We start from the raw sequence: 17,909 nt of genomic DNA, 5'->3' as shown, positions 1-17,909 counted from the left end.
TGGTATGATAACAACCTGGTACTAAGCACACAGGCATCTTGTTAAAGTTATCTTATCTTAGCCAGCGCCATATAGATAGATTATATCTATATGGCGCTGATCTCAGCTATCTCTTAGTGGAGGAAAACAATTGTGACATCACTTACGCGACTCTGGGATTTGTAGTCTTTCTAGTGGCGTATTTTTCATAGTCTTATATTTCAACAGTTTTACGACAAACTGTGACTTTTTTGACATGGAAATGATTTTTTAAGATTGACAAACATCATATGTGTAATTCATGGCACAATTCAAACGGGATCGAATGATAATCTTTCTCTCTCCATTGACTTCAATACATTATTTTTCCGAAATAAGGTCCCATGGGGCGGAAGTAGATGGGCGTGACTTCGCCACTCTATAGCACTTTACTTCCGAGGGGCTGATTCTCACCAAAGGTACAACAAGGGGGCACATTCTAGTTTGATATTTAAAAAAAGGTCTATATAATATATACCCTTGTGATCAGGTAGATAGCTTACAATTCACATTATCATAAAACCAAAGAGCATCCTGTCTGGATTCATCACCCAGAGGAGCACATGTTCCCTGTATCTACACACACAGCTGTATTAACCTGGTGCACTATAAACCCAACTTGCATAGAATCTGCTGTGAATTCATAGAAATAAACATATGGAAAGGATGCCAAAATAACAGAATGATACTGATGTGTAAAAAGCCTGAGTTAATGCTTTGTCAGGTCTGTCTCCAACACAACAAGCATAACATTTTTATTTTTTCTGAAGAGATCGGTTTGATTAAAGCTAGGCTAACATTAGCTGCTCCATCAACACTCAGAGTAACTTCATGAAGTCATAAGTACAGCAGTCACTATATTGTTAGCACCACAGACAGTCTCTGGTTTAAACAGGAACATGAATAACCCTGATTTAATATGAGCTGCTGTCGAGCTCTGTTCTCCTCTCTGATTCCCCTCAGACCGTCAGAGACCACAGGAGCACAATCTCAACACTAACAGGTTTTTGTAACAGAGCGTCACAAACTTTACACTCAAGTTGAAATGTGTCACGCTGCACGAATACGCAGGTGACATGAATTTAACATCTTCACTTCCTTCATGTTGCCAGGCACGGATCTGGGTCTTTGCATTGACTCTACATGTGATTTTACAAAACACTGTTTAATCTGCTAATGCTAAACACAACCAGCTCACCAGGTTATCACTATTATTAATAAACATCTTAAAAAGACATATCATAGATATGCCCAAGTAGTTAAATAATGTTTTGGACAATATATATAGTTTTTAAATCAGTATTTATCAATATTGTTGCTATTTAAAACCATTTTATACCACAGATACAATGATAATATAATTGCATATTGAAATATCCTTAGATAATGTTAGCTTACTCTGCTGCGTGTTTCCTTTACAAACTGCTCACATGATATCATTAAAGAACAGTTTAATATATTAGATTACATAAAAGCTGGATCCTCTTCAGGTCAGTTTACAGGAGAGACTCTTACTTTGTGTCTGAGGGTCCAGGATCATTACTGAAGTCTGGAGCCCACCCTTTAGACTAGTGATGTGTCGGTCGCGAACGAGCCGGCTCAAAGAGCCGGCTCTTTTAAGTGAACGACGGGAGCCGGCTCGCGCCCGCGAACGAGCCGTTTTTTTGTTTTTGTTATTTTTTGTTAAGTAATACAAGACAGAATGATATGATGATCTCCGCGCTACAGCTGCTCCGTGCATGCATGCAGTGGCATGTAATATCCAAGGATTAGAGACTGTTGGATGCTGCTGTTTTGAGCATTGCAATACATTTATTTGTATTATGTTTTTTTATGATTAGAGACGGTTGGATGCTGCTGTACTGAGCATTGCAATATATTTATTTTCACTATGTTATTTATTTATGATTATCCTTGGGCTCAGCAAAGATTTGATGTCAGCTGTTGCTGTCTTTTTTTCTATAGTTAATACTGAAATAGAGCCCTGCTGTTTTGTCAGGGCCTTTTCTTTAAATATAATTTTAAAATGTCGATACAGTAGCCCCTTTTTTTAAATGTCTATGCTTAAGTTTTTATAGGTGTTGCTATCTGCTTTGTGTAGCGTGGTTCTACAAGCAAGTCTGTGCATTCATTGGGTGGTATCAGAGAGATACAAGGGTCTGTAAATGCAATGAAAACAATTGGCCACATGCAGCAAATAATTTATATTAAACATGTAATTTTTACTTTTGAATACTTCAGTACAAAGGATGTATTGAATAATTTAAGTGATATGTGTACACATATAAATCATTAGTCAAAACAGGGCTACATTTGATTGAATTATAAAAGGTATACTATGTGGTAAACTGAAGAGCCGTTTGGGAGCCGAAAGAGCCGGCTCTTCTTGGTGAGCCGAGCCAAATGATCCGGCTCACCAAGAAGAGCCGGAATTCCCATCACTACTTTAGACCAGTCACTCTTCAGAGAACACATGGAGACCGTAGACCCTGCTCTCTGTCTGTGGAAACAACACATGTTTAAACATCATTAGTTCATTTAAAGAGCAGCTTTTGATCTATGACTGTTCACCTTATTAAAGATGTTTAGAGTTGTTGAGTCGTGGTTGTGGGTTTCTGTTGTGAAAATTCATTAGAATGTGAAACGTTTTACGTATTTGCATTTTATTTGCTTAATTTAACACAAAGTCCAACATGTAGAGAGTGAGGATGATTTCACTAGTAGATTATTTACTATCTCTGATGATGACAAGAAGCAAGAGATCAATTACACTTTGTTAATGTACTCTACTGGGTGTCATTAAACACTTTAGATGATCAGATACCAACAAACTGAATCCTCTTCAGGTCAGTTTACAGTAGAAACTCTTACTTTGTGTCTGAGGGTCCTGGTTCATTACTGAAGTATGGATTCCACCCTTTAGACCAGTCACTCTTCAGAGACAGACCGCTGGAGACTGAAGATGTGTCCTCTTCCTCTTCTTTTACATCACTCATCTTCTCCAGTCTGAGAGATAAACCAGTAACACCACACAGACACACACACACACACACACACACACACACACACACACACACACACACACACACACACACAAAACTATCTTTCATTTCATTTCATTTCAATCTTTATTTCGAACAGATTAAAAAAATAATAATAATAATAATAATAAATGTGAAAAACAGAATACCGTATTGTTAAAATACAGTATTTATCCACATTCACGATAATATTTATATATTCAACAAAAAAAGTCTTCATATTAATAATAATAATAATAATTAAAAAAAAAAATCATGTGTCCGAAAGGGAGTAGGAGGAAGCAAATGCTTATTAATTCCCACCCCTTACTTGATCAATGATTGTCCTTTAAGTCATTATGCAAGTTATTCCTACTTACATTTACATTTATACATACATATACAATAATTTCTCATCTTCAGTCACCTCTCTTCATTCTCATAGTTTTCCAAAAAAGTGTTTCTGGACGTCCATCTTAATAATAAACTTGGTTAAAACACATGAAATCAGTCAGACTTCAGGCCGCTCTCCATTTGGGCTGTCACATATTATGTAACTCTGACGAATCAGAAAACACGAAATAATAAAAGTGTACAACACTTGCAGAAGTCTCATTGGACTCTAGGACGCAGATTGTTAACCAATAAGTTATTTTCTGACATCCAGTTTGACAGAGTAAATAATAAATGTGTTAACACTCACCCTGTTGTTCTCCTCGTCTCGAGCTGTAAAATGGCGTCTGGCAGTCGGACTTCATACTTGGACTTTCACACCTTCACCTGTCTGCACCTCCTCCCTCTGATTCATAACCAGCCTTATCAGCTGAAGCAGTTCACACACAGGGACTTTGTTCAGTGAGATAGAAAAACACATGCAGCTAAAAACAAGCTCAACAAAGTTATCAAAAGACGACACAACATCCACACATCAGCGTCCATAGGATATAATTAAATCTGCTTTATATGACAAACAATGAACAGCGACTTAAATAAAAACACAAGGCTACATTTAACTAATTTACAAGATGTGCCAAAATCAGGGCTGAAATAGAGATTTCACCTCTAGCAAGTGTTTTAAATAGAAGGAAAAGTGTTTTAAATAGGGGCAGAGACAAGGAGAGAATCAGGCTGCAGCACTTCACTGAAAAGTGTTTTAAATAGGAGGAAAGTGTGCAGGGATGCTCAAATTCGTGTTCATGCAGCCCCTAAATAATGGTAATACTGATTAAAAATCATTTCTAGGGCAGAAAGTATTTTAAAAGTGAGAAAAACTTTCAAATGGCTTAAAAAGCACCAAGTGATTTAAGTGCAGTTCCAAGTTTCCCCACAGGAGGGCTCCAGGGAGCGCATCACCCGACATGAGCACAGTGCGTTAACAGCATAGACTGTATATATAAATGGACGTAGGGTCCGTGACGTCACCCATAGGATTCTGCAGAGTTGCCGAGAAGCCCTTAGTAGGCGGAGTCGGCCACTAACGGCTCGACAGTGACGTCAGAGTCTGACTCACGCCTGCTCCAGCCTGCTCCAAATAAGGGCAAAGAGGCGGAGCCGAGGCGGGACCATAGACTGTATATATAAATGGACGTAGGGTCCGTGACGTCACCCATAGGATTCTGCAGAGTTGCCGAGAAGCCCTTAGTAGGCGGAGTCGGCCACTAACGGCTCGACAGTGACGTCTGAGTCTAACTCCCGCCTGCTCCAAATAAGGGCAAAGAGGCGGAGCCGAGGCGGGACCTGTTGCCTCCAGCTGGGAAGTAACAGAGCTAGCTCAAGCTAAGAAGCTAAGCTAACATGCTTCCCCATCTGCACACTGCCGTCACATTTTACGTTTCTAAGGTAAGCGGACATGAAACTATTCAGCAAAACTATAAACAATAATTTAAGTTATTGAGTTTTTAGCATAATACTTCAGAATCTTAAAATCCCTTAACGTTTGTATGCAACGTGCTAAATGCAACACTGGAATCAAGCAAATTAATATGTTTGCATGACATTAGTTATTTATATTTTGCTATCACTTAATTATACGTTTAATACATTTAAGTCAAGCTAAGGTACAGTACATGTGATGGTAGCTAGTTAGTGCTCTTACCTGTGAGGCCTCCTCCAAACAGCATTATAACCAGACTGTATCATTAAAACTATAAGTACCAGTTCTAGATCCTTGACTTTAGACAAACAATTCAAAAGACAAAATGTATTTAAAGACCAATCTTTATTTGAAGGTGCCTCTTAACCTGAGATATTAGTTATACAGTAATAGTATTGACAATCTAAAAAAACTGAGCAACTCAACAGTCAACTTTATATTTCTTATTGTCTAAAGCATTTATTATTTTCATTTTCCCCCACTCATATTCAGTGTGGACGGATTGAGACAGCGTGGTGTCCAGAGAGCTGCAGAGACTTCAGGGAGAAACCTCCGTGTGATGGACGTCCAGTCTGTTGGTTTGGAGAGGACTGAGGGTCTTTCCTCTGCGAGGAGGACCAGGCCTGATGGAGGAGCCCATGCTGGACATAGCTGATACCAACTGCACAGGCCTTGTCTGTCACTTTATTTGACTAAATGTGTTTACTTATACATTTAATAGGTTTACACCTTCTGTCCATATGTGCTTTTTTATTTAAAACATGTTTGATTAACTTTTGGTTCAGATTTCAATAAATTGAATTTGTATTTGCATTCCTTTTGTCCATTATTCTTACTGAAAATGTTAGATTACACATTCACATCTGACTGAAGATTGGCCCCATTTATTTGTGACGTTGCAAACTCTGCGGTACAAGGTACAGGTGTTGTGAAGCTCATAAAGTGAGGGAAATAGAATTAATCAGCTGATGGAGTGTAGATGTGGAAATAGGTGCATTCGATCAGCTGACTTCACAATAAAAGTAGTTTCTTAGTGAATGTCCTGTACTGGTCTTAAAATCTCATAACATCAGCTTTTAATTTTCCTCTTGGATGTTCTTCTTGACCCTCAGAGAAGGAGAAAATGTTGAGTCGTGTCTTTCAGGCATGTCCTTTCCTAACAAAAATTACAGGAAACATAAAACATATTATTGCAGAACAAGTGTGTTATTTATGAAAGAGGTGTGTTTGTGTTTTTAGGGGCTGTAGATATAATTATTTTGTAATTGTAATGTTTTATTTTATTTCAACAGTGAGCTACAAAGACAATCAGATTATGAATGAACAGTATGACATTCATCAACATTGAAATATATTTTATTATCAAAATAATATTTAACTGTTATCAAAACTTAGTGCAACTGTAGAAGCTTGCTCTGTTCTCTCACTGAAATCATAACTTTTACCACGTTTTTTACAGACAATATTGAGAGATAAATAGTAGCAGTTCTCACTAATAGCTTTGCCTTCAATACCTTAAATTAGAAAGCTGACAAAGTAATATTGCTTGTTAACATGTAACCCTTTGCATGGAAAAAACCCTCAACTTCACTGATGTGTAGGTGATCTAGTATTTAGTATTGTTTAATGGAATGTATATCAGTGTATTAAAGTCAATACTTCATTTATTTAAACCAATATCTTTCTTGATTCTTTGTACAGTATGAAAAAAGAGTATTTGTACCTGTGCTGAAGTTCACTGCTGTGAGGAGTCCAGTTCTGTCTCTCACTCTCTGGTCCAGCCTGTCTGCATCACCTGGAAACTTTAAACAAACAGATATATATGTAAAGAACCATGTGTACAAACAATATAACTTATTCTCTTCTGTTGAACATGTTGGATTGTGTATTGCCCGAGTCAGGGTTCTTTTTATTTTACTGTAACTTTGGAAGTTGTGTTACCAATGCTGTTGTGTTACTGTTTATTTGATACCAATTTGGTAATGCAATTAATAAAAACAACAACGTTTGGGTTCGTTCTTCAGATGACTGTGACGTTAACGTGTAAGCTCAATAATGAACTCCAGCTCAACCAACCATATTGTAATATCTAAGTAATCATCTTGAAATATGACATTAATAATTGTAATATACACACATCTTATTGTGAGGTTGATTTCACATACACTACTTCGACGTTAGCTTGTCTACATACTTGAGCATAGCCAATTTAAATTAACCTTAGCGATGCATACAGTGCCTACCTACATAATAAAATATCTCTCTAAGTTACAAGGATGACCTTATTTTATCAACCTCAAACAGAAGCCTTTTGTTCTACAGTACTATCTCACTTAACGCTTAACACTTGTCTATTTCATTTTAACCTTTATATATACAGTCTATGGTTTTAAGTTAACTTGGAGGATACGATTAGCATCGTTAGCACCGATGTAGCTACCACTCGCTTACACGCTAACCCAAGCCTTAACATTCATTACGTAGCTGATTAAAATCATAAACACATAAATAAAGTACTCGAATTTCACTTACCGCAAAACGGCATTCATGCACCGTCTGTTTTAACCGCAGAGCGAGTCACAATAGTCCGATAAGCATGAAGAACAAACAAACACGGCCGGGGTCAAGTTGTGTTCCCTGGATGAACTGGGCAGGCAGAGTCCCTGTAGCTTCACGGACGGAGCAGCTAGCAGAGAGACAAGAAGCTAACAGCAGCAGTCACCTGACAGAGCTGTCACTCAATGTGACCACGCCCTAATTTATGCAAAAACTTTAAGACCTAATATAAATAAAAGGGTCGTGTTAGAAAACAATTCACTCACAGATTCATAATCATGAAGGTGAAATCTAACTATATTCATAATAATATTTATTGGATCCATGGGTAGAAACATGTTTTTTTAGGCTGTGAAATTGGGCATTTTAACATTGGGGTCTATGGAAATTGCTCCTTTCTGCAGTCAGCGCCTATCGGCCAATATATGAACTGCAGTTTGTGGCACTTCCGTATTGGCGTCCCGGCTCTTCCCCAGAGTTTGCCGCTTGGGCGGGACCAAGTTTTCTAACACGACCCTTTTATTTATATTAGGTCTTAACGTTTTTGCATAAATTAGGGCGTGGTCACATTGAGTGACAGCTCTGTCAAGTGACTGCTGCTGTTAGCTTCTTGTCTCTCTGCTAGCTGCTCCGTCCGTGAAGCTACAGGGACTCTGCCTGCACAGTTCATCCAGGGAACACAACTTGACCCCGGCCGTGTTTGTTTGTTCTTCATGCTTATATATCGGACTATTGTGACTCGCTCTGCGGTTAAAACAGACGGTGCGTGAATGCCGTTTTGCGGTAAGTGATATTCGAGTACTTATGTGTTTATGATTTTAATCAGCTACGTAATGAATGTTAAGGCTTGGGTTAGCGTGTAAGCGAGTGGTAGCTACATCGGTGCTAACGATGCTAATCGTATCCTCCAAGTTAACTTAAAACCATAGACCGTATATATAAAGGTTAAAACGAAATAGACAAGTGTTAAGCGTTAAGTGGGATAATACTGGAGAACAAAAGGCTTCTGTTTGAGGTTGATAAAATAAGGTCATCCTTGTAACTTAGAGAGATATTTTATTATGTAGGTAGGAACTGTATGCATGCTAAGGTTAATTTAAATTGGCTATGCTCGAGTATGTAGACAAGCTAACGTCGAAGTAGTGTATGTGAAATCAACCTCACAATAAGATGTGTGTATATTACAATTATTAATGTCATATTTCAAGATGATTACTTAGATATTACAATATGGTTGGTTGAGCTGGAGTTCATTATTGAGCTTACACGTTAACATCACAGTCATCTGAAGAACGAACCCAAACCTTGTTGTTTTTATTAATTGCATTACCAAATTGGTATCAAATAAACAGTAAGCATTGGTAACACAACTTCCAAAGTTACAGTAAAATAAAAAGGACCCTGACTCGGGCAATACACAATCCAACATGTTCAATAGAAGAGAATAAGTTATATTGTTTGTACACATGGTTCTTTACATATATATCTGTTTGTTTAAATTGTGCAGGTGATGCAGACAGGATGGACCAGAGAGTGAGAGACAGAACTGGACTCCTCACAGCAGTGAACTTCAGCACAGGTGCAAATACTCTTTTTTCATACTGTACAAAGAATCAAGAAAGATATTGGTTTAAATAAATGAAGTATTGACTTTAATACACTGATATACATTCCATTAAACAATACTAAATACTAGATCACCTACACATCAGTGAAGTTGAGGGTTTTTTCCATGCAAAGGGTTACATTTAGATGTTAACAAGCAATATGACTGTCAGCTTTCTAATTTAAGGTATTGAAGGCAAAGATATTTAACGCATAGTGACAACTGCTATTTATCTCTCAATATTGTCTGTGAAAACGTGGTAAAAGTTATTCTTTCAGTGAGACAACAGAGCAAGCTTCTACAGTTGCACTATGTTTTGATAACAGTTAAATATTATTTTGATAATAAAATACATTTCAATGTTGATGAATTTCATACTGTTCATTCATAATCTGATTGTCTTTGTAGCTCACTGTTGAAATAAAAAAAAACATTACAATTACAAAATAATTATATCTACAGCCCCTAAACACAAGCACACCTCTTTCATAAATAACACACTTGTTCTGCAATAATATGTTTTATGTTTCCTGTAATTTTTGTTAGGAAAGGACATGCCTGAAAGACACGACTCAGCATCTCCTCTTTCTCCGAGGGTCAAGAAAAACATCCAATAGGAAAATTAAAAGCTGATGTTATGAGATGTTAAGACCAGTACAGGACATTCACTAAGAAACTATTTTTATTGTGAAAACACAGTCAGCTGATCGAATGCACCTATTTCCACATCTACACTCCATCAGCTGATTATTTCGATTTGCCTCACTTTATGAGCTTCACAACATGTACCTTGTACCGCAGAGTTTGCAACGCAAATAAATGGGGACAATCTTCAGTCGGATGTGAATGTGTAATCTAACATTTTCAGTAAGAATAATGGACAAAAGGAGTGCAAATACAAATTCAATTTATTGAAATGTGAACCAAAAGTTAATCGAACATGTTTTAAATAAAAAGCACATATGGACAGAAGGTGTAAACCTATTAAATGTATAAGTAAACACAAATAGTCAAATAAAGTGACAGACAAGGCCTGTGCAGTTGGTATCAGCTATGCCCAGCATGAGCTCCTCCATCAGGCCTGGTCCTCTCCAAACCAACAGACTGGACGTCCATCACACGGAGGTTTCTCCCTGAAGTCTCTGCAGCTCTCTGGACACCACGCTGTTTCAATCCGTCCACACTGAATATGAGTGGGGAAAAATGAAAATAATAAATGCTTTAGACAATAAGAAATATAAAAGTGAACCGTTGAGTTGCTCAGTTTTTTAGATTGTCAATACTATTACTGTATAACTAATATCTCAGGTTAAGAGGCACCTTCAAATAAAGATTGGTCTTTAAATACATTTTGTCTTTTGAATTGTTTGTCTAAAGTCAAGGATCTAGAACTGGTACTTATAGTTTTAATGATACAGTCTGGTTATAATGCTGTTTGGAGGAGGCCTCACAGGTAAGAGCACTAACTAGCTATCATCACATGCACCTTAGCTTAACTTAAATGTATTAAACGTATAATTAAGTGATGGCAAAATATAAATAACTAATGTCATGCAAACATATTAATATTTGCTTGATTCCAGTGTTGCATTTAGCACATTGCATACAAACGTTAAGGGATTTTAAGATTCTGAAGTATTATGCTAAAAACTCAACTTAGATTATTATTTATAGTTTTGCTGAATAGTCTCATGTCCGCTTACCTTAGAAACGTACAATGCGACGGCAGTGTGCAGATGGGGAGCATGTTAGCTTAGCTTGGTAGCTTGAGCTAGCTCTGGAATTTCCAGCCCGGAGGCAGAAGGTCCCGCCTCGGCTCCGCCTCTTTGCCCTTATTTGGAGCAGGCTGGAGCAGGCGGGAGTGGAACTCTGACGCCACTGTCGAGCCGTTAGTGGCCGACTCCGCCTACTAAGGGCTTCTCGGCAACTCTGCAGAATCCTATGGGTGACGTCACGGACCCTACGTCCATTTATATATACAGTCTATGGGCGGGACCTGCTGCCACTGGGCTGGAAGTTCCAGAGCTAGCTGAAGCTACCAAGCTAAGCTAACATGCTCCCCATCTGCACACTGCCGTCGCATTTTACGTTTCTAAAGTAAGCGGACATGAAACTATTCAGCAAAACTATAAATAATAATCTAAGTTATTGAGTTTTTAGCATAATACTTCAGAATCTTAAAATCCCTTAACATTTGTATGCAATTGTGCTAAATTCAACACTGGAATCAAGCAAATATTAATATGTTTGCATGACATTAGTTATTTATATTTTGCCATCACTTAATTATACGTTTAATACATTTAAGTCAAGCTAAGGTACAGTACATGTGATGGTAGCTAGTTAGTGCTCTTACCTGTGAGGCCTCCTCCAAACAGCATTATAACCAGACTGTATCATTAAAACTATAAGTACCAGTTCTAGATCCTTGACTTTAGACAAACAATTCAAAAGACAAAATGTATTTAAAGACCAATCTTTATTTGAAGGTGCCTCTTAACCTGAGATATTAGTTAAACTGTAATAGTATTGACAATCTAACAAAACTGAGCAACTCAACGGTTAACTTTATATTTCTTATTGTCTAAAGCATTTATTATTTTCATTTTTCCCCTCTCATATTCAGTGTGGACGGATTGAGACAGCGTGGTGTCCAGAGAGCTGCAGAGACTTCAGGGAGAAACCTCCGTGTGATGGACGTCCAGTCTGTTGGTTTGGCCGGAGAGGACTGAGGGTCTTTCCTCAGCGAGGAGGACCAGGCCTGATGGAGGAGCCCATGCATAGCTGATACCACCTGATCAGGCCTAGTCTGTCACTTTATTTGACTAAATGTGTTTACTTATACATTTAATAGGTTTACACCTTCTGTCCATATGTGCTTTTGATTTAAAACATGTTTGATTAACTTTTGGTTCACATTTCAATAAATTGAATTTGTATTTGCAGTCCTTTTGTCCATTATTCTTACTGAAAATGTTAGATTACACATTCACATCCGACTGAAGATTGGCCCCATTTATTTGTGACGTTGCAAACTCTGCGGTACAAGGTACATGTTGTGAAGCTCATAAAGTGAGGCAAATCGAAATAATCAGCTGATGGAGTGTAGATGTGGAAATAGGTGCATTCGATCAGCTGACTGTGTTTTCACAATAAAAGTAGTTTCTTAGTGAATGTCCTTAACATCTCATAACATCAGCTTTTAATTTTCCTATTGGATGTTTTTCTTGACCCTCAGAGAAAGAGGAGATGCTGAGTCGTGTCTTTCAGGCATGTCCTTTCCTAACAAAAATTACAGGAAACATAAAACATATTATTGCAGAACAAGTGTGTTATTTATGAAAGCGGTGTGTTTGTGTGTTTAGGGGCTGTAGATATAATTATTTTGTAATTGTAATGTTTTTTTTTATTTCAACAGTGAGCTACAAAGACAATCAGATTATGAATGAACAGTATGAAATTCATCAACATTGAAATGTATTTTATTATCAAAATAATATTTAACTGTTATTAAAACATAGTGCAACTGTAGAAGCTTGCTCTGTTGTCTCACTGAAAGAATAACTTTTACCACGTTTTTACAGACAATATAGAAAACAATTCACTCACAGATTCATAATCATGAAGGTGTAATCTAACTATATCTATAATAATATTTATTGCAGCCAGGGCTAGAAACATGTTTTTTTCTGCTGTAAAATTGGGCATTTTAACATGGGGCTCTATGGAAATTGCTCCTTTCTGCAGTCATCGCCTATCGGCAAATATATGAACTGCAGTTTGTGGCACTTCCGTATTGGCGTCCCGGCTCTTCCCCAGAGTTTGCCGCTTGGTTAACAGTAGAAAATACAATAAAAAAAGGCAAATCAATTGATTTAAAGTGCAAGGAGGCTCCGCACCAGACCCAGGTACATTCCTACATCCCCACAATAGTGACACTGATGTTTTAAAGTCGTTTCTGTGGGGGAAAGAGTGCTAAAAGTCTGATAAAAGTCTGATAGTGTGGTAAAAGTCTGATTGTTTCAGAGACCCATAGAAATGATACAATAAACCATTTACATCTAAAAGTATTGATTACAATTCATTTTTATGGGGAAAAGTGCAGATGAGGTATTTTTGGTATTTTGGGCAAAACACTTCTCCCAACGCTGTATATATATGCTGTTAAAAACTGCAATATATACCTGGCTGCTAAATCCTCAGAACTGTTACAGGATGTGTTTTTTGTAAATTGTATAACTTTTTATTTTATTATATTCTTTTATCATATAACTTTTTTTTTACTTTAAATACTTTTTTTTGCATGTGACATATGTAACATTAAGCTGTCAGTGGCTCTTTTCTGCTGTAACAACGTACATGTCCCCTCTGTGGGACTAATAAAGGTTTTCTGATTCTGATCTGAACTACGATGCTCAACAGCTCGCTTAACGGAATTTTGACGCTGGTATCAGTTTGGTTTCCCACCAATCACGGGAGTATTGTGTATAGAAAGTGTTGAGTTATATTTCTCGCGCTACCTTACATCCATGAAGGCAACATGACAGAGGGAGGGCTGTCACTCAGGATGCTAAACTACTCTTTGGTAAGCCCCCCCAAGCAACATCAGGGCCAAAAGTTTGAAAGCGGAAAAAACTGTGAAACCTGAAAAAACAAGATTTGAAACTGAAAAAATAATTGTTTGGAATCTGAAAACGGAAAATCTGCAACTGAAAAAAAGGATTCAAATATCAAAATATGTATGTAAAAGGAGTGGAGCTGTCTTTTTATGAAAAGTAATTAAGCTAGCTCCGACTTCTTTCTCTTTTTTTTTATCGATAAAAGCGAACTATTCAGTCAGACAGCAATTTATTATAAAAGTAAAGCAAGTACAATTTCAAGCACTTTAACCAAAATTCAAGCACTTTAACCAAAATGCAAGCACATGAAATTTCAAGCATTTTCAAGGATTTCCAGCACCCGTACGAACCCTGATAATTGGTCACTGTATGTCTCTATCCAAAAGAGCACATTTTAGCTCCTACAGGTTTGTATTAAGGCCCCTTCCACTTTGCTGTGTGAAAGGAAAATTAAATCATAATATGTATTCTTTCAGCTTGACTTTTATAACTATTATTTCCAAAACAAATCGGTGGAGCTCTGAAATGTAGACCACACCCGCTCCTTTAGGTAGGAAGGCAAACAGACCCCTTGAAGCATATAGCAAATTAAGGAGGGTGGGGGCTGAGATTCAGTCGAAAACCAGTAACAAAAGTAAAAGTGTAATTGTTACACATAATCAGTTGCTGATAATACACTTATTTGCCTAGTAAGCAAACTAGTGAATTTGAATACATGAACTAAGTCTTTATAAACTATAGCACACATTTAGCTTCCACAGGTTTAATTTGAGGCAACTTCTCAACTTCTTGAAGCAAAGAGGTATCCAGGCCAAGCCCCTTTTAGCAGGGTAGGATGTCTCTGTGGCGCAATTGGTCAGCGCGTTCGGCTGTTAACCGAAAGGTTGGTGGTTCAAGTCCACCCAGGGACGTTTACTGTTTGAATAAACATGTAAGGTAACATGCCAGTTGACGTGTTCAGGGGCAAGGTTCTAGGAAACCAGTAACAACAATATAACTGTTACACATCATCATTTGCTGTACGTCCTTGTTTCCACAAAAATTGAAGACGTGAACTAAAGCTTTAAAAACTAGCGCACATTTAGCTTCCACAGGTATCATTTGAGGCAACTTCTACTTCTCTGTATTCTAGGCAAACAAACTTCTTGAATCAAAGAGCAAATGAAAGCGGGTGGAGCAGGGATACATGCCACGCCCCTTTTAGCATATTGCATGTCTCTGTGGCGCAATTGGTTAGCGCGTTCGGCTGTTAACCGAAAGGTTGGTGGTTCAAGTCCACCCAGGGACGTTTACTGTTTGAATAAACATGTAAGGTAACATGCCAGTTGACGTGTTCAGGGGCAAGGTTCTAGGAAACCAGTAAAAACAATATAACTGTTACACATCATCATTTGCTGTACGTCCTTGTTTCCACAAAAATTGAAGACATGAACGAAAGCTTTAAAAACTAGCGCACATTTAGCTTCCACAGGTATCATTTGAGGCAACTTCTACTTCTCTGTATTCTAGGCAAACAAACTTCTTGAATCAAAGAGCAAATGAAAGCGGGTGGAGCAGGGATACATGCCACGACCCTTACAGCAGCATAGCATATTGCATGTCTCTGTGGCGCAATTGGTTAGCGCGTTCGGCTGTTAACCGAAAGGTTGGTGGTTCAAGTCCACCCAGGGACGTTTACTGTTTGAATAAACATGTAAGGTAACATGCCAGTTGACGTGTTCAGGGGCAAGGTTCTAGGAAACCAGTAAAAACAATATAACTGTTACACATCATCATTTGCTGTACGTCCTTGTTTCCACAAAAATTGAAGACGTGAACTAAAGCTTTAAAAACTAGCGCACATTTAGCTTCCACAGGTATCATTTGAGGCAACTTCTACTTCTCTGTATTCTAGGCAAACAAACTTCTTGAATCAAAGAGCAAATGAAAGCGGGTGGAGCAGGGATACATGCCACGACCCTTACAGCAGCATAGCATATTGCATGTCTCTGTGGCGCAATTGGTCAGCGCGTTCGGCTGTTAACCGAAAGGTTGGTGGTTCAAGTCCACCCAGGGACGTTTACTGTTTAGAATAAACATGTAAGTAACATGCCAGTTGACGTGTTCAGGGGCAAGGTTCTAGGAAACCAGTAAAAATAATATAACTGTTACACATCATCATTTGCTGTACGTCCTTGTTTCCACAAAAATTGAAGACATGAACTAAAGCTTTAAAAACTAGCGCACATTTAGCTTCCACAGGTATCATTTGAGGCAACTTCTACTTCTCTGTATTCTAGGCAAACAAACTTCTTGAATCAAAGAGCAAATTAAGGAGGGTGGGGGCAGAGATCCATGCCAAGCCCCTTTTAGCAGGGTAGCATGTCTCTGTGGCGCAATTGGTTAGCGCGTTCGGCTGTTAACCGAAAGGTTGGTGGTTCAAGTCCACCCAGGGACGTTTACTGTTTGAATAAACATGTAAGGTAACATGCCAGTTGACGTGTTCAGGGGCAAGGTTCTAGGAAACCAGTAAAAACAATATAACTGTTACACATCATCATTTGCTGTACGTCCTTGTTTCCACAAAAATTGAAGACATGAACTGAAGCTTTAAAAACTAGCGCACATTTAGCTTCCACAGGTATCATTTGAGGCAACTTCTACTTCTCTGTATTCTAGGCAAACAAACTTCTTGAATCAAAGAGCAAATGAAAGCGGGTGGAGCAGGGATACATGCCACGACCCTTACAGCAGCATAGCATATTGCATGTCTCTGTGGCGCAATTGGTTAGCGCGTTCGGCTGTTAACCGAAAGGTTGGTGGTTCAAGTCCACCCAGGGACGTTTACTGTTTGAATAAACATGTAAAGTAACATGCCAGTTGACGTGTTCAGGGGCAAGGTTCTAGGAAACCAGTAAAAACAATATAACTGTTACACATCATCATTTGCTGTACGTCCTTGTTTCCACAAAAATTGAAGACATGAACTAAAGCTTTAAAAACTAGCGCACATTTAGCTTCCACAGGTATCATTTGAGGCAACTTCTACTTCTCTGTATTCTAGGCAAACAAACTTCTTGAATCAAAGAGCAAATGAAAGCGGGTGGAGCAGGGATACATGCCACGACCCTTACAGCAGCATAGCATATTGCATGTCTCTGTGGCGCAATTGGTTAGCGCGTTCGGCTGTTAACCGAAAGGTTGGTGGTTCAAGTCCACCCAGGGACGTTTACTGTTTGAATAAACATGTAAGGTAACATGCCAGTTGACGTGTTCAGGGGCAAGGTTCTAGGAAACCAGTAACAACAATATAACTGTTACACATCATCATTTGCTGTACGTCCTTGTTTCCACAAAAATTGAAGACAGTGAACTAAAGCTTTAAAAACTAGCGCACATTTAGCTTCCACAGGTATCATTTGAGGCAACTTCTACTTCTCTGTATTCTAGGCAAACAAACTTCTTGAATCAAAGAGCAAATGAAAGCGGGTGGAGCAGGGATACATGCCACGACCCTTACAGCAGCATAGCATATTGCATGTCTCTGTGGCGCAATTGGTCAGCGCGTTCGGCTGTTAACCGAAAGGTTGGTGGTTCAAGTCCACCCAGGGACGTTTACTGTTTGAATAAACATGTAAAGTAACATGCCAGTTGACGTGTTCAGGGGCAAGGTTCTAGGAAACCAGTAAAAATAATATAACTGTTACACATCATCATTTGCTGTACGTCCTTGTTTCCACAAAAATTGAAGACGTGAACTAAAGCTTTAAAAACTAGCGCACATTTAGCTTCCACAGGTATCATTTGAGGCAACTTCTACTTCTCTGTATTCTAGGCAAACAAACTTCTTGAATCAAAGAGCAAATGAAAGCGGGTGGAGCAGGGATACATGCCAAGCCCCTTTTAGCAGGGTAGCATGTCTCTGTGGCGCAATTGGTTAGCGCGTTCGGCTGTTAACCGAAAGGTTGGTGGTTCAAGTCCACCCAGGGACGTTTACTGTTTGAATAAACATGTAAGGTAACATGCCAGTTGACGTGTTCAGGGGCAAGGTTCTAGGAAACCAGTAAAAACAATATAACTGTTACACATCATCATTTGCTGTACGTCCTTGTTTCCACAAAAATTGAAGACGTGAACTAAAGCTTTAAAAACTAGCGCACATTTAGCTTCCACAGGTATCATTTGAGGCAACTTCTACTTCTCTGTATTCTAGGCAAACAAACTTCTTGAATCAAAGA

The 17,909-nt window shown here is 38.4% G+C and overlaps 9 non-coding genes across 9 annotated transcripts; all 9 read left to right on the top strand.

The window, feature by feature from the left end:
* The first annotated feature begins 14,529 nt into the window (after positions 1–14,529).
* Positions 14,530–14,603, top strand: trnan-guu. The gene has a single exon. It is a non-coding gene; the product is annotated as a tRNA-Asn (tRNA).
* Positions 14,604–14,906: 303 nt separating this feature from the next.
* trnan-guu lies at positions 14,907–14,980 on the top strand. The gene has a single exon. It is a non-coding gene; the product is annotated as a tRNA-Asn (tRNA).
* A 311-nt stretch (positions 14,981–15,291) lies between these two features.
* trnan-guu lies at positions 15,292–15,365 on the top strand. The gene has a single exon. It is a non-coding gene; the product is annotated as a tRNA-Asn (tRNA).
* A 311-nt stretch (positions 15,366–15,676) lies between these two features.
* trnan-guu lies at positions 15,677–15,750 on the top strand. Its single transcript has one exon. It is a non-coding gene; the product is annotated as a tRNA-Asn (tRNA).
* A 305-nt stretch (positions 15,751–16,055) lies between these two features.
* On the top strand, positions 16,056–16,129 carry trnan-guu. The gene has a single exon. It is a non-coding gene; the product is annotated as a tRNA-Asn (tRNA).
* A 311-nt stretch (positions 16,130–16,440) lies between these two features.
* Positions 16,441–16,514, top strand: trnan-guu. Its single transcript has one exon. It is a non-coding gene; the product is annotated as a tRNA-Asn (tRNA).
* A 311-nt stretch (positions 16,515–16,825) lies between these two features.
* Positions 16,826–16,899, top strand: trnan-guu. The gene has a single exon. It is a non-coding gene; the product is annotated as a tRNA-Asn (tRNA).
* Positions 16,900–17,211: 312 nt separating this feature from the next.
* Positions 17,212–17,285, top strand: trnan-guu. The gene has a single exon. It is a non-coding gene; the product is annotated as a tRNA-Asn (tRNA).
* A 304-nt stretch (positions 17,286–17,589) lies between these two features.
* trnan-guu lies at positions 17,590–17,663 on the top strand. Its single transcript has one exon. It is a non-coding gene; the product is annotated as a tRNA-Asn (tRNA).
* Positions 17,664–17,909: the final 246 nt, after the last annotated feature.

Source organism: Trematomus bernacchii, unplaced genomic scaffold (assembly GCF_902827165.1).
Source record: "Trematomus bernacchii unplaced genomic scaffold, fTreBer1.1, whole genome shotgun sequence".
Lineage (NCBI taxonomy): Eukaryota > Metazoa > Chordata > Actinopteri > Perciformes > Nototheniidae > Trematomus > Trematomus bernacchii.
This window is presented reverse-complemented; position numbering and strand designations above follow the sequence as displayed.